Genomic DNA, 21,688 nt, shown 5'->3' with positions numbered 1-21,688 from the left:
CTGTCTTTATTCCATTGGATAGTCTTTCTTGCTTTGTCAAAGATTAGTTGGCCACACATTTGTGGGTCCATTTCTGGGTTCTCTATTCTGTTCCATTGATCTGAGTGTCTGTTCTTGTGCCACTACCATACTGTCTTGATTATAGCTTTGTAGTATAGCTTGAAATCTGGGATTGTGATGCCTCCTATTTTGGTTTTCTTTTTCAAGATTTCTTTGGCTATTCGGGGTCTTTTCTGGTTCCATACAAATTTTAGAATTATTTGTTCTAGCTCTGTGAAGAATGCTAGTGTTATTTTGATAGGGATTGCATTGAATATGTACATTGCTTTGGGTAGTATTGACATTTTAACAATATTTGTTCTTCCTATCCAAGAGCATGGAATCTTGTTCCATTTTTTTGTGTTTTCTTCAATTTCTTTCATAAGCTTTCTATAGTTTTCAGAGTACAGATTTTTCACCTCATTGGTTGGATGTATTCCTAGGTATTTTATGTTTTTTTGTGCAACTGTAAATAGGATCGATTCCTTGATTTCTCTGTCACTTCATTGTTGGTGTATAGGACTGCAACCGATTTCTGTGCATTGATTTTATATCCTGCAACTTTGCTGAATTCATGAATCAATTCTAGCAGTTTTTTGGTGGAATCTTTTGGGTTTTCCATATAGAGTATCATGTCATCTGCAAAGCGTGAAAGTTTGACCTTCTCCTGGCCGATTTGGATGCCTTTTATTTCTTTGTGTTGTCTGATTACAGAGGCTAAGACTTCCAATACTATGTTGAATAACAGTGGCAACAGTGGACATCCCTGTCTTGTTCCTGACCTTAGGGGGAAAGCTGTCAGGTTTTCCCCATTGAGGATGATATTAGCATTCGGTCGTTCATATATGGCTTTTATGATGTCGAGGTATGCTCCTTCTATCCCTACTTTCTTGAGGGTTTTTATCAAGAAAGGATGTTGTATTTTGTCAAATGCTTTCTCTGCATCTATTGAGAGGATCATATGGTTCTTGTCCTCCCTTTTATTGATGTAATGAATCACGTTAATTGTTTTGCAGATATTGAACCAGCCCGACATCCCAGGTATAAATCCCACTTGGTCGTGGTGAATAATTTTTTTAATGTATTGTTGGAGCCGGTTGACTAATATCTTGTTGAGGATTTTTGCATCCATATTCATCAGGGAAATTGGTCTATAGTTCTCCTGTTTAGTGGGGTCTCTGTCTGGCTTTGGAATCAAGGTAATGCTGGCTTCATAGAGTTTGGAAGTTTTCCTTCCGTTATTATTTTTTGGAACAGCTTCAAGAGAATAGGTGTTAACTCTTCCTTAAATGTTTGGTAGAAATCCCCTGGAAAGCCATCTGGCCCTGGACTCTTGTTTTTTGGAGATTTTTTATTACCAATTCAATTTCCTTACTGGTTATGGGTCTGTTCAAATTTTCTATTTCTTCCTGTTTCAGTTTTGGTAGTATATATGTTTCTAGGAATTTGTCCATTTCTTCCAGATTGCCCATTTTATTGGCATATAATTGTTCATGATATTCTCTTATTATTGTTTTTATTTCTGCTGTGTTGGTTGTGATCTCGCCTCTTTCATTCTTGATTTTATTTATTTGGGTCCTTTCCTTTTTCTTTTTGATCAAACTGGCTAGTGGTTTATCAATTTTGTTAATTCTTTCAAAGAACCAATTTCTGGTTTCATTGATGTGTTCTACTGGTTTTTTTTTGTTTGTTTGTTTCGATGGCATTAATTTCTGCTCTAATCTTTATTATTCCCTCTTTTCTGCTGGTTTTGGGTTCCATTTGCTGTTCTTTTTCCAGCTTCTTAAGGCGTAAGGTTAGGTTGTGTATCTGAGATCTTTCTTCCTTCTTTAGGAAGGCCTGGATTGCTATATACTTTCCTCGTATGACTACCTTTGCTGTGTCCCAGAGGTTTTGGGATGTGGTGTTATCATTTTCATTTACTTCCATATACTTTTTAATCTTCTCTTTAACTTCTTGGTTTGCCCATTCATTCTTTAGTAGGATGTTCTTCAGTCTCCAACTATTTGTTACATTTCCAAATTTTTTCTTGTGGTTGATTTTGAGTTTCATAGCGTTGTGGTCTGAAATATGCACAGTATGATTTCGATCTTTTTGTATTTGCTGAGGGCTGATTTGTGTCCCAGTATATGGTCTATTCTGAAGAACGTTCCATGTGCACTGGAGAAGAATGTATATTCTGCTGCTTTAGGATGAAATGTTCTGAATATATCCATTAAGTCCATCCGGCCCAGTGTGTCATTCAAAGCCATTGTTTCCTTGATTTTTTGATTAGATGATCTGTCCATTGCTGTGAGTGGGGTGTTGAAGTCTCCTACCATTATGGTATTATTATCAACGAGTTTCTTTATGTTTGTGATTAATTGATTTATATATTTGAGTGCTTCCACATTTGGCGCATAAATGTTTACAATTGTTAGGTCTTCTTGGTGGATACACCCCTTGATTATGACATAATGCCCTTCTGCATCTCTTGATACAGCCTTTATTTTAAAGTCTAGATTGTCTGATATAAGTATGGCTACTCTGGCTTTCTTTTGTTGACCATTAGCATGATAGATGGTTCTCCATCCCCTTATTTTCAATCTGAAGGTGTCTTTAGGTCTAAAGTGGGTCTCTTATAAACAAAATATAGATGGATCTTGTTTTCTTATCTATTCTGTTACCCTATGTCTTTTTATTGGAGCATTGAGTCCATTGGAGAGTGGATTGGAGAGTGAGTGGAGTGATTGGAGAGTGAGTACTGAAAGATATGAATTTATTGCCATTATGATGCTTGTAGAGTTGGACTTTCTGGTGGTGTTCTCTGGTCCTTTCTAATCTTTGTTGCTTTTGATATAAATCTGTGCTTCCTGGATTTTGATGTCTGTGTCTTTCCCCAGGTTAGGAAAGTTTTCCACTATGATTTGCTCACATAACCCTTCTACCCCTATTTCTCTCTCTTCCTTTTCTGGGACCCCTATGATTCTGACATTGTTCCTTTTTAATCAGTTGCTGATTTCTCTAATTCTTAAATCATGCCCCTTTGCCTTAATCTCCCTCTTTTTTTCTGCTTCATTTTTCTCTGTAAGTTTGTCCTCTATATCGCTGATTCTCTGTTCTGCCTCATCCATCCTTGCCGCTGCTGCATCCATCTGTGATTGCAGCTCAGTATAGCATCTTTAATTTCATTCTGACAATTTTTTACTTCTTTTATCTCTGCAGAAGGAATTCTAATCTATTTTTGACTATATTTGACTAATAACACCAGTATTGTCATTATTGTGATTCTAAATTCTGGTTCAGACATCTTGCTTGTATCTGTGTTGGTTAAATGCCCGGCTGTCATTTCTTCATGCTTTCTTTTGGGGTGAATTCCTTCATTTGTCATTTTGAATGGAGGACAGGAATTAATGAGGTAGAAAAATTAAAATAAAAAATTAAAATTAAAAAAATATTAAAATTAAAGTATTAAAAACACACACACAAAAATAGAATAAATGATTCTAGATTCTAGGTGTGTTTGGTATGGGTGTTGAAAGTGGTTTGACAGATTAGAGAAAAAAAGGGGGGGGAAGAGAGAAAAGAACAAAATCGTTTGAGAATTTGAAAAAATGAATACACTGAAGTAGACTAAAATGAGATGATGGGATTAAAATAGAATTTGAAAAAATATAAACAAAAGTAAATCATATCGTAGAAAAAATATTAAAGAAAAATATTTTTAATAAAAATAAAAATAAAAATAAAAATGAGTTTTTCTTTTTCTGTATTGAAGAAAAAGAAAGGAAATGAAAAAGAGAAAAAAGATTAAAAAAGAAACAAAGAGGAAATCGTTTGAAAATTTGAGAAAAGTGAATACACTAAGTAGACTAAAATAAAATGATGGAAGTAAAATACAATTGAAAAAATTTACATAAAAGCAAAAAATATAGTAAAAAATTAAGAAAAATATTTTTAATACAAATTGAAAGTAAAAATTAAGTTTTTCTCTTTCTGCATTCAAGAAAAAGTAAAGAAACAAAAAAGAGAAAAAAGAAAAAGAAAAAAGAAAAATAAAAGGAAATTGTTTAAAAATTTGAAAAGGTGAATTCACTGAAATAGACTAAAATGATGGAAGTGAAATAGAATTTGAAAAAATTTACACAAAATTTAAAAATATAGTAATAATGGGGCGCCTGGGTGGCTCAGTCGGTTGGACGGCCGACTTCGGCTCAGGTCATGATCTTGCGGTCCGTGAGTTCTAGCCCTGCGTCGGGCTTTGCGCTGACAGCTCGGAGCCTGGAGCCTGCTTCATATTCTGTGTCTCCCTCTCTCTGACCCTCCCCTGTTCATGCTCTGTCTCTCCCTGTCTCGAAAATAAATAAACGTTAAAAAAAAAAATTAAAAAAAATATAGTAATAAAAATTAAAGAAAAATATTTTTAATAAAAATTGAAAATAAAAATGAATTTTTTCTCTTTCTGCACTCAAGAAAAAGAAAAGTGTAAAAAAAAGAAAGAAAATTGAATAGATGGACCCAACGGATTGACTGAAATTACTTTGTTTTTCCCTAGAAGTCAGACTATGTAGCGCTTTATAGTCCATAAACTGAGCAGGCAGTGAGACTTGTGTTGTTGAAGAGTGAAGTTGGCCCAGTTGGGTGGGGATCAATGTAAGGGCTCTGCTCTCCACTAGATGGCGCTGTTAGCCTACAGGGGGTGGAGTGTCGCAGCGCTCGTAGGTGCGTATGCGCATGCACGGGAGAGGTGAAAATGGCTCCACCCAGATACCCAGTCTCTAGTTTTGGAACTCTGTTCTCCCGGATCAGCAATCATGCACCTGTCCTCTGTCTTCAGCTTTCTTCCACTCCCCGCTTTTTCACTCTCCGTGACCAGGCCCCAAGCAGTACCTCTCTCCTGAGTTTTGTCTCAGATGTGGCTGTTTTCCCTGGCCCTTACTTCCAAAGGACTGCAGCTTTGACCCGTTCCACCCCCCTGCAGGAGGGTCTCACCAAGCAATGGCCGAATGGGCAATGGCCGAATGTCAGCTGCACCCAGGAATGCTTGCTGGACCCTGCTGCTGCCGGTGCCCCAAGACTGCGGCCAGGTGCCAGCCCGCCCCAGAAAATGTTCACGAGACAGTGTAGCAGCAGCACCTCAGGGATTATGGAAAATCACAACACACATCTGGCACCAGGCTTCACCCCCAGTGACTTTGTTCTAGCACCAGCAAATGTGGCTGTTCTCTGGGGTCTGCTGGGCCCAGGTGGCCTCACAGCCCCTACCAAATGTCCTTCCAGCAGTGGAACCGCTTCTCCCCGTGTAGCCCAAGAACCTCCTGGACCCCAATCTGCTCCTGGGGATTTGCCCTTCCCACCAGAGCACCGCCAGGTATTGAGCTGCAGAGTTGCAGACTTTGTGTCCCCCTTGTTTACAGTCTTAATGGAATTTAAACCGTCTCCTTTCTCCTTTATCCCTTTTTAGTTTAGTCCCTGTGGGTGTTTCCAATTTTCCACTTTCTCTCCAGCTGCTTTTGGGGAGGGGTGCTTTTCCTGTATTCTCCCCTGCCCTAGTCTCCGTCCTCTCTCCATTCACAAAAGCACTTCCCTTCCTGCTCCTTCTCACTCCTCAAGTTCACCTCTCCACACCACATACCTGCTGAATTCTGTGGTTCAGGTCATGCAGATTGTTGTGTTAATCCTCCAATCAATTTTCTAGGTGTGTAGGATGGCTTAGTTTTGGTCTGGCTGTATTTCATGGACGTGAGACACACAAAAAACTTCCATGCTGTTCTGCCATCTTGTCTCCTTCCCCACAAAAACAGACTTTAAAAACAAAGATAAAATAGATTATATATAAATAATAAAATATATACAATGAAAACACTAATGAAAATAAATCTTGAGGGACTGTACTAACAAAGTTAGACTTGGGAATGATAAATATTACTGGGTGGGGGGAGAAGGAATACTTCATGTTAATAAAAGGGACAATTACTCAAGAGGACATAGCAATTTTAAGTATGTATAAGCCTAGTAATTGTGCTTCACACTATTTGAAAATATCAAAATATATGAAAGGAGAAACAGAAAATCCATGATCATAGTATGATATCTCATCATTGCTCCCTCAGTAATGAAAAGAACAATTGGATTAAAATTCAATGATCCTATAGTACATTTGAACAACATGAGCAAGCAATATGATGTTCATAGAACACTTCAGCTACCCATCACAGAATGCACACTGTTCTCTAGTACACATGGAACATTCACCCAAACAGACCATATCCTGGGCTATAAAAGTAAGTCTTATTAATTTTAAAAGAATTGAAATCATAGAGATTATGTTATCTGACTACATTGGCATCAAACAATGACTCAATAGTAGAAAGATGACTGACAAAATTGAAATATTTTGAAATTCAACAGTATTTTTTGAATAAGAATATGTTACAGAGAAAAAAAATTCACAAAGAAATTTAGAAAATATTTTGAACTAAATGAAAATAAAAACACACTCAATTAAATTTGTGGTATCAAGCTAAAGCAATGTTTACAGGGAAATTAATAGCAGTGTTTATATTAAAGCAGGAAAGAAAAGATGAAAGGTAATGATGTAAGCTTCTACCTTAGGAAATGAGAATAAGTGAGTGAATTCAATTCAAAGTAAGCAGAAGGAAGAAAATAAACTTAAGAGCAGATATCAATGAATGAGAAAACAGAAAAATAATGAGTAAAATCATTGGAATGGTTAGGATGGGGGAAAGCCATTGATTGCAAAAGGATTTAAGTGATTGGAATATTCTTTTAATTTTTTTAACGTTTATTTATTATTGAGAGACAGAGCATTAGGATGGGAGGGGCAGAGAGAGGGGGGAGACACAGAATCTGAAGCAGGTTCCAGGCTCTGAGCTGTCAGCACAGAGTCCTACGCAGGGGCTCAAACTCATGAACCATGAGATCATGACCTGAGCTGAAGTTGGACGCTTAATTGATTGAGTCACCCAGGCACCCCTGTGATTGGAATATTCTTAATGTTGATTGTTCTGTTAGTCAAATGACCATACATTTTTGTCAAAACTAATCGAACAGTATCCTAAAAATGGATAACCTTATATATCAGAAAAGCTTCTTTTTAAAAATTACTTACATTATTACTTACATTATATATTCCAAATACAAGGGCTTTATTGTTTATATGTATTTTAACATATGCTCACATTCAATGGCTAGACTTTTCACTTTCTTGTAATATTTGCAATAAGATTTTTACATTAAAATAGTTTTAGATTTACAGAAAAGTTGCAAGGGTTGTTGTATACCCCCACATCCTGTTTTCCCTATTGTAAATATATCAGTATGGTACATTTGTCATAACTAATGAACTGATGTTGATACATTATCATTAATCATATTCACACTTTATTCATATTTCCTTAGTTTTTACTTAATGTTCTTTTCCTGTTCCATGATCCCGTGCAGGATCCTAGAGTACATTTATCTGACATGTGTGCTGAGCCTTGACCATAATGTTTCTCAGACCTTGATTTTGATAACCTTAACAATTTTGAGGAGTTAGATATTTTTTAGATTGCCCCATAACTGAGATTTGCTTCATGTTTTTCTCATGATTAGGCTGGGATTATGTGTGATTTTTGGAAGAAGTCCATAGAAGTAAAGTTCCATTTTCATTCTAACACATCAAGAGTATACACTCTTGACTCATTGGCTAAAATTTGTTGGCTTTCTCCATTGTAGAGTAATTCTTTTTTTTCCCTTTTCATGCTATGCTCTTTGGAAGGGAGTCAGTATGAGCAGCACATATTTAAAAAGTGGGGAAATATACTCAAGTCCTTGAGAGCAGAGTATCTGCATACATGTTTTGGAATTCTTCTCCATAGGAAATGTGCTTCTTCTGCCCCCATGCTACGGCCTGACTTTTGCATCTCCCCAAAACTCATGTTGAAATCTTAATATCCAATATGATGGTATTTGTAGGTAGCACCGTTAGGAAGTGCTTAGGTCATGAGGATGGATAAGTTTTATGAATGAGATTAGTATTCTTCTAAAAGATCCCACAGAGCTCCCTAGCTCTTTCTGCTCTGTGAGGACATGGTGAAAAGATAGCTGTCTGTGAACCTGGAAGTCCTCAGCAAACACCGAATCTGCCGGCACCATCATCCTGAACTTCTCAGACTCCAGAACAGTGAGAAATAAATGTTATGTATAAGCCACACAGTTTATGGTATTTTTGTTATAGCAGCCTAAATTAACTAAGAAACCCCATTTAGTTATTTATGTATTTAATCATTTATTTTTTTTTTAAATATTTTTAAGTGTTTACTTGTTTTTGAGATAGATAGAGAGACAGAGTGTGACTGGGGTAGGGGCAGAGAGAGAGAATCACACAGAATCCGAAGCAGGCTCCAGTCTCTGAGCTGTCAGCACAGAGCCCATCTAGGGGCTTGAACTCACAAACCACAAGATCATGACCTAAGCTGAAGTCGGACGCTTAACTGACTGAGCCACCCAGATGCCCCAATTTTATCATTTACTTATGCTAGTATGGACTCACAGATATTAATTTTAAACTTCGGGTGACCAGCCAATATTTATTTATTTTGCTCAAATTGTTCCAGCTTTGGTCATTGAGAGCTCTTTCAAATGGCTCCTGTGCCCTTTTGACATACTCTCTTGGTTGTGTGTTTTTGTGTGTTCATTTGTTTTCATTTTTTTAGTGCTTTCTTACTGTCTGGCACTAACAGATGCCCCCAGGCTTATCTTGTGTTTTCACTATTCCAGTCCTAGAATTACCTATTTCTCCAAGGAACTCTATAGGTGTGAATGTTGCCCAAATTTCAATTTTTTAATGTTGTGCTTAATAAAACTTTCACTGTTCCAAATCCATAGATATTTACATTATACTTTTTCAAAAGTGTATTGTTTTATTTCCCACAATTATTTACATTAGATCTTCAATCTTCCTGATTTTGTTATTTGCATATGTCATGATTTATGAGCCAAACTTCCATACAAATATCTAACTGACCTACAATAATTTATTTAAAAGGCGAAACTTTTCCCATTTGTAACTGCTAATGAGTTTGTATCCTGAATGTAAAAAGAACTCTTGCAAAGCAGTAATATTAGGGACAATAGCCTATAAGAAATAGGGTCCCAAAACTTGAACTTCTAATCATAAACTAAGGATTTATTACAGAATAAAAAATAGTTTCTTTCTGTCAGCGATTCAAGAAACGAAGGCCATGCATGAGCCATGGGTAGGGCTGGGGGCTAAAAGCTTGACTCAGGAGTCTCCATCAGGGACTAGTTCACAACCTCTAGCTCATGGGTCTCCTCCAGTGCAGCTGCCACCCACTCCTTGTCCACAGCTGCTTGTTCACTGCATGCTCCAAGGCATGGGTCCTTAGTGTAATGTGGACATCCCTCTTGAAATGCTAAGGAAGGGATTGCAAAAGCTTGACCTTGATGGACAGGCCAATAAAGGTGGCCATGCTGTGGTACAAAATGATATGTATGAAGGCAACGGCCACTGTGCTCTTGGAGTCACTCACCTGAACCTGGACTTTTTCTACTGCGTTCAGTTCTTTCAGCATCAGTGGATACTGTTGGTCATTGACAGAGGGAATCAGATTGAAGATCTCATAGAGTAATACTGCCTAAAACCTACTCATCCTCCTTACCCATGGTCACTAGCCACTTCTCAGAGTCCTAGTAGATGAGGGAGTTAGTGTTCAATTAAAAAAAAAAGTTTAAGGAATAATACTATGATTAAAACATTTTCACAACTTCTTCCCATAGATATAAATATATTTCAAAATATCTGTGCTTTTTCCTCCATTTCATTCCATAAATAAAATATTCATTGGAGAATATTAAATTACCAACTTGGTTTGATGCTGTTTTGTTTTACTTTTTTCCTAATATTTCTCTCTATATACATGTTTATAGATATAAATATTTTGTGTATAAATAAGGATACTGTATAGAGATACCGTCATCAAATAATTATATGAAAATGACCTCTATTTCATTAGTTGTCAAGTGAAAATTAAAACTAAAATGAGATACCACCACATGATCATCAGAATGGTTCAAGTTTTAAAGACTGAAAAGTAATGTGGTGGCAAAGACATAATACAATTATAATTCTTATTAACTTCTGTGGATGGATTTATTGGTACAACCCCTTGAAAAACTATTAGCATTATCTACTAAATTCAAACATATTCAGTTATGGGGCACCCAGATGGTTCAGTCTGTTAAGCATCCACCTCTTGAACAAGGCTCAGATCATGATCTCTTGGGTGGTGGAATCGAACCCCACATCAGGCTCTTCACTGACAGCATTGAGCCTGCTTGGGATTTTCTCTCTCTCCCTCAGTCTCTGCCCCTCCCCTGCTTTCTCTCTCTCCCTCTTCTCTCTTTCTCTCTCTCTCTCAAAAATAAATTAATTAATTAAAAACATAAAATTCTAAATATACTCAGGTATGTATTCTGTGGAAATATGTGCACCTGTGGCCAAAAGACATGTATAAGAATTGTCATAGCAGATTTAATAGCCCCTATGGGAATCAAACTAAATATACATTAAGAGTAGCATGAAAAAATTAATCATGTTATATTCATGCAATGCGATACTAAACTATAATGAAAAAATGGTCAAAATATCAAATGTTTTAAAAAAGCCCACCTAATTTATAATTCCATTTACATAAAGTTCAAGGATAAGTGAAGTTTATATACTGTGTTAGAAATCAGAAAAATGCTTTCTCTGGGTTTGAAAAGGAGGGCAGTGTTTACAAGGAGCCTTGTCTATCTTTTTGGGTGTTGGTAACAGTTTATTTCTTGATCTTGGTGGTATTTCCATGAGTGTGAGAATTATCATAGATCTATGGACTTAAAGTTAAGCAATTTTCTGTACATATATGATGTTTTAATTAAAGAAAATTAAAAAGCAAATGTAAAAATAGGGATAAAGGGAATTAAAAGATCTATAAGCAAGGTGGTATGTCTGTCACTGAATAGCATGAAATTTGCCTCATCTGCCAATTGAAAAAAAAGTGTTACTTGGAATAAAGATAAATTTAGGGTTTTTCAAGATAAAGATACCAGAGGCATATTCTTTTAAAGGAAAGGTGTGCTTCAGAGAAAATTGCCAGGAATTATTATTTTTTTAAGATGAAATTTATTGTCAAATTGGTTTCCATACAACACCCAGTGCTCATCCCAACAGGTGCCCTCCTCAATGCCCATCACCCACTTTCCCCTCCCTCTAACCCCCCATCAACCCTCAGTTTATTCTCATTTTTTAAGAGTCTCTAATGGTTTGCCGCCCTCCCTCTCTAACTTTTTTTTCTTCCCCTTCCCCTTCCCCATGGTCTTCTGTTAAGTTTCTCAGGATCCACATAAGAGTGAAAACATATGGTATCTGTCTTTCTCTGTATGACTTATTTCAGTTAGCATAACACTCTCCAGTTCCATCCACGTTGCTACAAAAGGCCATACTTCATTCTTTCTCATTGCCCAGTAGTATTCCATCGCATATATAAACCACAACTTCTTTATCCATTCATCAGTTGATGGACAGTTAGGCTCTTTCCATAATTTGGCTATAGTTGAAAGTGCTGCTATAAACATTGGGGTACCAGTGCCCCTATGCATCAGCACTCCTGTATTCCTTGGGTAAATTCCTAGCAGTGCTGTTGCTGGGTCCTAGGGTAGATCTATTTTTAATTTTTGAGGAACCTTCACACTGTTTTCCAGAGAGGCTGCACCAGTTTGCATTCCCACCAACAGTGCAAGAGGGTTCCCGTTTCTCTACATCCCCTCCAGCATCTATAGTCTCCTGATTTGTTCATTTTAGCCACTCTGACCGATATGAGGTGGTATCTCAGTGTGGTTTTGATTTGTATTTCCCTGAAGAGGAGTGGTGTTGAGCATCTTTTCATGTGCCTGTTGGCCATCGGGATGTCTTCTTTAGAGAAGTGTCTATTCATGTCTTCTGCCCATTTCATCACTGGATTATTTATTTTTCTGGTGTGGAGTTTAGTGAGTTCTTTATAGATTTTCTATACTAACCTTTGTCCAATATGTCATTTGCAAATATCTTTTCCCATTCCGTCGGTTGCCTTTTAGTTTTGTTGATTGTTGCCTTTGCAGTGCAGAAGCTTTTTATCTTGATGAGGTCCCAATAGTTCATCTTTGCTTTTAATTCTCTTGCCTTTGGAGGTGTGTCAAGTAAGAAATTGCTGCGGCTGAGGTCAGAGAGGAATTAAAACAAACAACTTGTATACTCTGATTTAAAGTGTGCCTGTTATAAGGACCTAGAGTGTTGCATTCCTACCTTTAAAATAACTCGTAAACACAGAGAACAACAATAAAGGCAATAATTACAAAGATTTTTTTCTTTGTAAATCCATATTTCATGTGCATTAATAACCATTTAATTTATAAGGATTAATGATATTTTGATGAACACCAAAGCAATTACTGATTAATCTAGTTATTATAGAGTGCTTCTGCTTGAGGTAATGTTTTGCAATGCTGGCATTAGCACAATCCATCTGGCTGTTATATTTATGCATATTTAGACAGAAGTGCATGGAATGTTGTACGCTGAACACTAATAATGTATTTAGCAAATGCATTATTGCCAAACGAGATGTTTTTACTCTTTAAAAATATACCTCTTAGTAAATACATTAATTTTTTTAGTTCTTCCTGAACTTATATGAGTTTGAGTTTACTGTTGCTATGAGTTTCAGATGTGCAGCAGCCTAATTTATCTAGTAACGTAAGTTCATTTTTCCAATTTTTACTACCTATAGCCTAATCATTAAGACTATGAACTTAAACCATCCACTGGAAATTATTCTATATGACATTAGTAATCCCCGACTTTATTTAGTAATACCCTGCAAGAAAAAAATTCTTTTGATAACTGCTGAAGTGTGAATGAGTGCTTGTCCCACAATGAAAATAGCACTTTTGTCATTTCTTTTCTAATTTTTCTAAATTTTGTCATTTTAACATGAAAAGCAGTTACAGCCATCCAGCTTCCTCTAATCTCTTATCAGCAATAGCGTCCAGAAAGTAGAATTATGAAATTAGAAATAATAAACGGGGGCACCTGGTGGCTCAGTTGGTTAAGCATTCGACTTCAGCTCAGGTCATGATTTTGCAATCCATGAGCTTGAGCCCGACATTGGGCTCTGTGCTGACAGCTCAGAGCCTGGAGCCTGCTTCGAGTTCTGTGTCTTCCTCTCTCTCTGCCCCTCCCTTGTTTACACTCTGTCTCTCTCTGTCTCTCAAAAATAAATAAACATTAAAAAAATTAAAAAAAAAGAATGATAAACAGTATGGAGTTTCCTCAAAAAATTTAAAATAGAACTACAATGTGACACAGTCTTCCCACTTTTGGGTATTTATCCATAGGAATTAAAATCTAGAAGACCTATTTGCACTCCTGTGTTCTTTGTGGCATTGTTTAAAACAGGCAAGATGTTTGAAAACTTCAATTTACATTGATAGATGAATGGATAAAGAAAATGTAATATATGCAAACAGTGGAATATTAGTCAAAAAAAAGAGGAAATTCTGCCACATGCTACAACATAGATGAACCTTGAGACGGTACGCGAAGTGAAATAAGTCAGTCATAGTTGGACAAATGCTGCATGATTGTACTTTCATGAGTTATTTCAAAGAGTCAAACTCATAGAAGGTAGTAGAATATCAGGAGCTGGGGTGGAGGAAATGGGGAGTTTGCTGTTCAGTAGGACTGACTGTTGTTCAACACTGTGATTAGAATTAACAATACTGTATCGTACACTTTGTTAACCGCTTAGATCTTGCATTAAGTGTTCTTAGTACGATAAAAAATAGAAATAAAACATTCAATGTACATAAAATTCTGACTCTGAAAGCATAGGATTAATAGCAACTTTTGGAAATGCAGTGTTCATTACATGTATAGGAGATACTTTCAGCCCAATTCCCGTCACTGTCTCTAGATACAGCCCTGTCACTGGAACTAAATACCCAGTCATTAGGACCTCCATGTTATGATTTTTAAGAGTTACTTTTTTATATCAACATTTTTATTTGGATAACAGATGGATTATGTTGTAGAAATTTATCTCTGGATAACATATGCATATTTTCTAAAATTAGGAACTCTTAGGGAAATCTAGACTAAATATTAATTATATTTCTGTAACTTTTCTAAATTTATCTAATTACTCAACTCCTTGGATCAAAATGATTTGTTATTTTTGTTACATCATTATTTAACTTTAGATTTCACAAAGTAGAGTGAATTTCAAATCTATAACAGGAAATTATGTTATATGACTTCACATAAATTAAAAAAACAGACAAGAGAAAATAAACGTAGTTATTAAGCATAGTAATAACTAAATAAATTCAAATTGATTGATAGGATTTTTTATTTAAAAAGTTAGCAAAGGGGTGCCGGGGTGGCTCAGTCGGTTGAGCTTCTGACTTCGGCTCAGGTCATGATCTTACAGTTTGTGAGTTCAAGCCCTACGTCGGGCTCTGTGCTGACAGCAAGCAGATTTGCTTCGGATTCTGTGTCTCCCTCTTTCTCTCTCTCTCTGCCCCTCCCCCGATTGTGCTGTGTATCTCAAAAATAAATAAATGTTAAAAAAAAAAAGTTCGTGAATTTATACAGTGATTACATTTTCTAAGTTGCGTGGTGCTGTGGGCAAGAGTGATCAGGGTATGAAATTAAGCCCTCTGTTTACCAACTATGTGACACTGGACAAGCAATTCAGTTTTGTTGTTGATGATTGCTTTGTTGTGTAAAGGAGATGACAGTCACCTTGTTGAGTTGTGCTAGGGAAGTAACACATCAAGCATCTTGTATTGGTGTGGTGCAGACTGCAATTTTTCAGGGTCTATAATCACATAGCAGAGATGAAGCCCATAATCCATTGGCTGTTCTGTCACACTGCCAATGGCTAGCTAGGCAGCCAGACAAGGGAGCAAAGGAAAAGAAAAGTGGAGAGAGATTGTGGCTATTCCCAAATAAAGAGTTAGAGGTCATTTTCTGTTACTCTGGTTATCCATCTGGTTCTGGGAATGTGGGGTGGATAGAAGACACTTTTTATTGTATGTTTCCATGTGTTATTTTATTGTACTATATCTATATTTCTATCTTAGATATGTGTGCTATTTGCATAACAAGAAAAAAGGATAATCTGCAATTTTCTTTAGAGTATTACAATTTTCTAGAGTATCACTAAAAATGGGCAGGAATCAGTGAGATGCCATTTGTAGTACTGAAATTTTGTTCAATTTTTTTTGAAAAATAGTTTGAGCTCCTCATGCATTTATATAAATTGTCCTTGTAATCTTCTGGAAATGTTTCATAATAAAAAATACAAAAGGAAACAAACCTGTATGAGTAATAATGCCATTTTTAGGATGTCGAGAGTTTAGCTAAGCTACTCCATAGTACTGCTGCCTTGGCATCCATTTTGTTTGGCCAGTAACTTCCCAGGAGTCTTAAGCTGCCACTAAACCCCTCATGCAAGTGTATGCTCTAGATAACAGCCCTCAGAGTCACAAGCAAATATAAGTTCTAGAAATGACTTCCCAATTGCCCTTCTGATTGAAGTCTCCCCTCCTCCTTGGGCCTTCTCCTTGTGTGCCCCTAAGACCCCACCCCCTGCTTAGAGTTTACCCAAACTCCACTCTTGGTTTTAATTGACCAATTGGGTCTTAACTGGGGCACCCCAAAACACTCCACCCACAGACCCTAATAAGACCCTAATAAGATCATGTGGCCCAACTCTTATGGCTCTTTCTGCCTACCTCCTGCCTTGACTTCCCTGACATGCCTAATAGTTCCTCCGTGACCTGTGAGTAATAAATCTCTCTGTATCAATTTCTCTTGTGGTCTTTTGTTTTACATCCTGAACTATTTAACAAGGCTTTATTTAACAAATGTTAATGTAACAAAGTCATGCGATAGGTTTGCTCTTAATGCTAAAATTGGCAATAGGCTAAATGACCAATGATAGAAATATGATTAAATCATGCTTTATTTACCATATGGGATATTATGCACACATTAAAATATTTTTTGTGATGATATACCAAAATGCTTTTATTAAATGCTAACTAGGTAATTATAATATGAAAGTTCATGTAGATAATGACTTAAACTATGTAAAATACTAATGAAAGACATGACTGAAAAGAAACCCACAAATCACCAGATATAAATAGTGATCATTTTTGTTGATGAGATTATGTATTTTTCTTCTTGCTTATTGATAAATTTATTTCCAATATTTGTGCAATAAATATTTTTATAAATACATAAAATATCTTAGATGTTAAATAGAAGAGTTGTAATCTAACATAAGATATAACCTAGTAGAGTCAAATCAAATATATTTTATAAAAATCCAAGACAATAATGCCAAATGCCAGTTAAAGTAAAATATAATGACAGCTGCTAACATTATTTGCACATGTATTAAATTATAGACAATGTTCTAAGAAATTCACATATATTCATTATCTAAATTATGACAACCACCCTATGACATAGTATTATTCTCTCCTTCATTTAACATTTTAGGAAGATGAAGCAATTTATGAATAAGAAAATTGCTCAGCTAACGAGCATTGGAGTCAAGTTTCAAACTCAGGAAGTCTGGCTCCAATAAGCAAAACCCTAAAAGAATAAAATAAGCAGTGTTGATGCTTAATATATTCCAGTATTCCTAATCACTTTTCTTAAAAATATTATTTAAAAACCCACTAACAGTATTTTAACCTTCAGAGCTTTAGTCAAAGAAATATTTATACACACACATGCATATGTACAAACACACATATATACACAAATATAACCATAATGATTAATTTCTATGACATTCTGAATGCCCTTTGTGAATAATTTACAATGAATGAGTTATTTGTTCCATAAAAGATATGCATTTGTTAATTAAACCTGACTTTATTTATATGACTTCTATTTAATGGTGAAAATTTACCATACAGCTTGAACCTAAAGATAGTGACATAAAAAACGCAAGGATAAAATAAAATAAAACAGAAAGATTCAAATATATTCAAGCATCCATTCTAGACAACTGAGTCTAGACACACAAGAATTATTATGTTAGGTCTCCAGTTCCTTTCTTAATTTACCTAATGTGTTTTTTGAGGACCTTACATCACTAAATTCTCAGACAATCCTCCTCCTCCATTCTAGACATGAACTTTTGCCAAAAAAAAAGTGGTGAAACAATCTGAAATTTCCATTATTTTAAAAAATGTTCCAGTTTTAATTAAAGGTATTAATGTCACATGAAAGAGCTTGCTTTAATAAGCAATTCATTACCACTTAACCTTGAGTCTTACTCAAAACACACACATTTCTAGATACAATTGCCTTTAAAATGTTCTAATAAGTTGGGAGAGTGTACATAGGATTCTGGTAGTAGCTAATTCTCAACTATTAAATATATTACCTTTCCTTGGTTCAAAAAGTAACATGATTTTGACATCAGAAGGTTATGCATACATTTTATGTGTAAACATCTGCAATGAGAGAAAGCAGTATGTGTGGGATAGAGATTAAGAATCTCATGTCAGCTCTTCATTGGAGTCATTCTTTTGAATGGTTTTCAAAATCTAGTGGGTTTACTTCATTCACTGAAATAGTTATTGCCTGACAGGGCTCCAGTGGATTGAAAGAGTTAATGAAGCTTCCAAGTGACACAGAATCAGCAAACAATGTCTTACTAATTGAAAGATTCTAACAAACTACCCATTTCTCAAACAATAACCTTTATGGAAATTTTACTTCAGGTGAATACTGAGACACAGAGATCAACTGCCTGAGCAAAGTTGCCATGCTATCCAAACAAAAATACTATTCGCTTAGATAAACTTGCAGCCAATCCACCCAAATTTCTAATCCTAAGAAAACCAAACCTTGCAGAAAAGTTTCTGAGACACGTAATCCATCATATTTTTTCTTTCTGATATTAACCTGTGTTACTGATATTTGCCGTCTACACTGCCAAATTATACTTTTTAAACTTTCATCCACTTTTTTAAATACTAGGGATATAGAGCAACACAAAATGTCTCTTTGCAAAGAAATGAAGAAACTCTGAAACCAAATTCTTTAGTATTGTGACCTTGAAAAATAGTTTAATTATTCCGAGCCCTGTTTTGTCATTTCTATAATAACATAGTTATTGCTGTGTTCTTTCTAGCATTAATATTCAATGATTCTTATTTGGTTTGTGTATATGTGTGCAATGCACGTGTTTTCTAAGTCTTATTTTCACAACTTCAACATTCCATTATTAACAATATTGTTCTAAGTGATAAACTCACACAATTAAATACCGTATCATGGCCACAGAGGCAACACTGGTCATCTTGCTTCCAGCAGGATGATAGGAATTAATTTTCTTTGTCAAGGCATGGTATACTTCTGTTCTAAACTCTTACTGTGTATCTACTTTGGACACAACATTCCCAGAAATGACAATGAAACCAGATTTACACTAAGGCATGTAATCCAACTGTAATGTTGGATCAGAAAGTCAGGAAAAGACCAGGCAAACATTTATATAATCCCAAGTAGTGGGAGAGATAGACTCATATAATGAATGCAACACTGGCATTATGATGATACAGACATGATTTGGAGTCCTGGTTTGCTATCCTAATTGTGTGAATTTAGGAAAATAATTAACCTCACTTATTCTTGGTTTCCTCTGTTATAAAGGTAGAGGATAATAACTGAACTGCATGTTTTTATGTAAAGACTAAATGGGGTAATATATAAAAAGTGCTGGCATATAGTAGGGGTGTTGCTTGTGATTTTCCTGATTTTTCCTGTGAGAATCTCCTGTCTTTGTCATCTTAGTAAATGGCAACCACATCTTTTCAGCTACACAGTCCGGATGTGGACTTACTACTGACTCTTGTCTTTGACACACACACCACATCTCATGTCTGCAGAAAACTTTTTTGTTCCACTTTCTGTATACTGGTCTCTATCTACCATTACCTTGGCCCTAAGGCACCCATGTCTCTTATCTATCCTCGTTTCTATACAGTTTATTCTCAATACAACCATCAGAATGACATTTGAAAAATCGAAGTCCAGCCAAGTCAGTCTTATTTGAGCATCTTAAATTATTAATTTAAATTATTTGACCATCTTCTCAACTCACTTGGATCGAAAATCAAAGTCTTAAAATGGTTTATAATGTCCAGAATGATTAGACTTTCATCCTCAATACCTCCCACCTTTTCTCTGACCCCATTATCTACCACTTTATCTCCCTGCTTCTTGTTCCAGGCAACATGGCCATATTTCTGAACATGACAAGGAAGTCTCTGCTTCAGGATCTTTGCTCTAACTTTGTCTGCTTTAAAGGCTTTTGCCTAACATTAGTATGACTCATTTCTTTCAGGTACTAGTTAAAATGCCACTCTATTGGAGAAGTCTTTTCTGATCATCTAATTTATATTAGTCACATGTCCTGTTACCACTTGGCCTTAATTTTCTCCATTGTCCCACCTAACACAGTCTCACCACACAGCTGGCTTATGTTCTGTTATTTCTACATGTAATAGAAGGAAAAGTATTTTGTCTGCTTTTCTTTCTTCTATATACAGGGTTTAGTGAATCTCTGATACAGGATAGGCACATGATGAATATTTCTTTAAAGAATAAGTGAATAGATCATATACCAGAATGTACGTTTGTAACGTTTCACATGTAAAAGGAAAAATCTGAAACAAAAGAACTCAGAAGAGAAAGTAATTATGCTTGCAAAATATATTCAGGAGAATCCAGATTATATAAAAACTGGTCCATCAGGGAAACACACACACACACACACATTGAAATAATATCTACCTCCTAAATACTAAGTAGAGTGCTAACACAGAGAAGGTTGGTCAATAATCATTTGTTAAACGGATGGGCAAAGTAAAAGATAAATGGAGGTGGATGGATGGATGGATGGATGGATGATGTGGGAATAAAGGAATTAAACTATGGGAATGAAAATTGGTCCAGTCACTCTGGAAAACAGTTAAAAATAGAACTACCTTATGTCCTAGCAATTGCACTACTAGGTATTTATCCAAGGGATATAGGTGTGCTGTTTTGAAGGGGCAGATGCACTCCAATGTTTATAGAAGTGCTATCGACAATAAACAAAGTATGGAAAGAGCCTAAATGTCCACTGGCAGATGAATGGATAAAGAAGAGGTGATATATGGAATATTACTTGGCGATCAAAAAGAATGAAATCTTGCCATTTGCGATTATGTGGATGGAACTAGAGGCTATTATGCTAAGTGAAATGAGTCAGTCAGAGAAAGACAAATATACGATTTCACTCATATGAGGAATTTAAGATACAAAACAGATGAACATAGAGGAAGGGAAGTAAAAATAATATAAAAACAGGGAGGGGGACAAAACAGAAGAGACTCTTAAATATAGAGAACAGAGGGTTACTGGAGGGTTTGTGGGAGGGGAATGGTTTCAATGGGTAAGGGGCATTAAGGAATCTACTCCTGAAATCATTGATACCCTATATGCTAACTAACTTGGATGTAAATTAAACAATAAATAAAAAGAGAGAGAGAAAGAGAGAGACAGAGAAAGAGACACAGAATCCGAAGCAGGTTCTAGGCTCTGAGCTGTCAGCACAAAGTCCCACATGGGGTTCAAACCCATGAACTGTGAGGTTCAAACCCACGAACTGTGAGGTCACAACCTGAGCTGAAGTCAGATGCTGACCTGACTGAGCCACCCAAGTGCCCTGGTCTTGCTGTCTTTTAAGGGTGGGGACTCCCTTCCTGATGCCCTCAGGGCTCTACCAGAGCTGAGCATGCTGGTTTTTAAAATTCTAGGTTTTAAGTCCCACTGTTTGCAAGAGCTCAGGAAATTAGGCCCCTTTTGCTTTCAAAGACAAATGTTATGGGAATTCGTCCTCCTCGTTCAAACAATAATAAATAAATAAAGGAATTAAACTAAAATATTATTGAGTCTAAAATAAGTGAAGAAGGGGTGCGTGGGTGGCTCAGTCAGCTAAGCGTCGGACTTCAGCCCGGATCATGATCTCATGGTTCCTGAGTTCAAGCCCCACTTCCGGCTCTGTGCTGACCTCTCAGAGCCTGGAGCCTGCTTCAGATTCTGTGTTTCCCTGTCTCTTTGTCCTTCCCCCACTTGTATTCTCTCGCTCCTTCTTTCTCTCTCTCTCAAAAATTAAACATTAAAAAATATTTAAAAAAATAAGTGAAGAAGAATATGGAGGCCCACTAGGTGTGTTATTTCCATGAATGAAAACATGACCATTAGATAGTCATGAGCATAGTGAGGATATTGTTCTTCTTGCTGGCAGAAATTTATGATAAGAGGCAATTTTGCATAGTAGAAAAGGTACATGTTTGGGAGCTAAATCTGATTTTATTTCACAAGTCTGCCACTCTGTATATGAATATAAGTACATTTCTTAACCTACACAAGCCTCAGTGTTCCCATCTGCAAACATAGGTATTTATGTTATGTTGTTGTCGCAGTTCTTGACATAGTGCATGAAAAGTGCTGAAATATAATAGATGTTCATAAACAATAACTAAT

At 36.1% G+C, this 21,688-nt stretch overlaps 1 pseudogene; it reads left to right on the top strand.

Annotated features, from left to right (window-relative positions):
* The first annotated feature begins 4,694 nt into the window (after positions 1-4,694).
* LOC125928899 (profilin-1-like) overlaps positions 4,695-21,688 on the top strand; it is a 31,164-nt pseudogene continuing 14,170 nt past the window's right edge.

This window comes from Panthera uncia, chromosome D1 (assembly GCF_023721935.1).
Source record: "Panthera uncia isolate 11264 chromosome D1, Puncia_PCG_1.0, whole genome shotgun sequence".
Taxonomy (NCBI): Eukaryota; Metazoa; Chordata; class Mammalia; order Carnivora; family Felidae; genus Panthera; species Panthera uncia.
The sequence above is the reverse complement of the archived record's forward strand: the minus strand, read 5'-3'. Positions and strand labels throughout refer to the sequence as shown.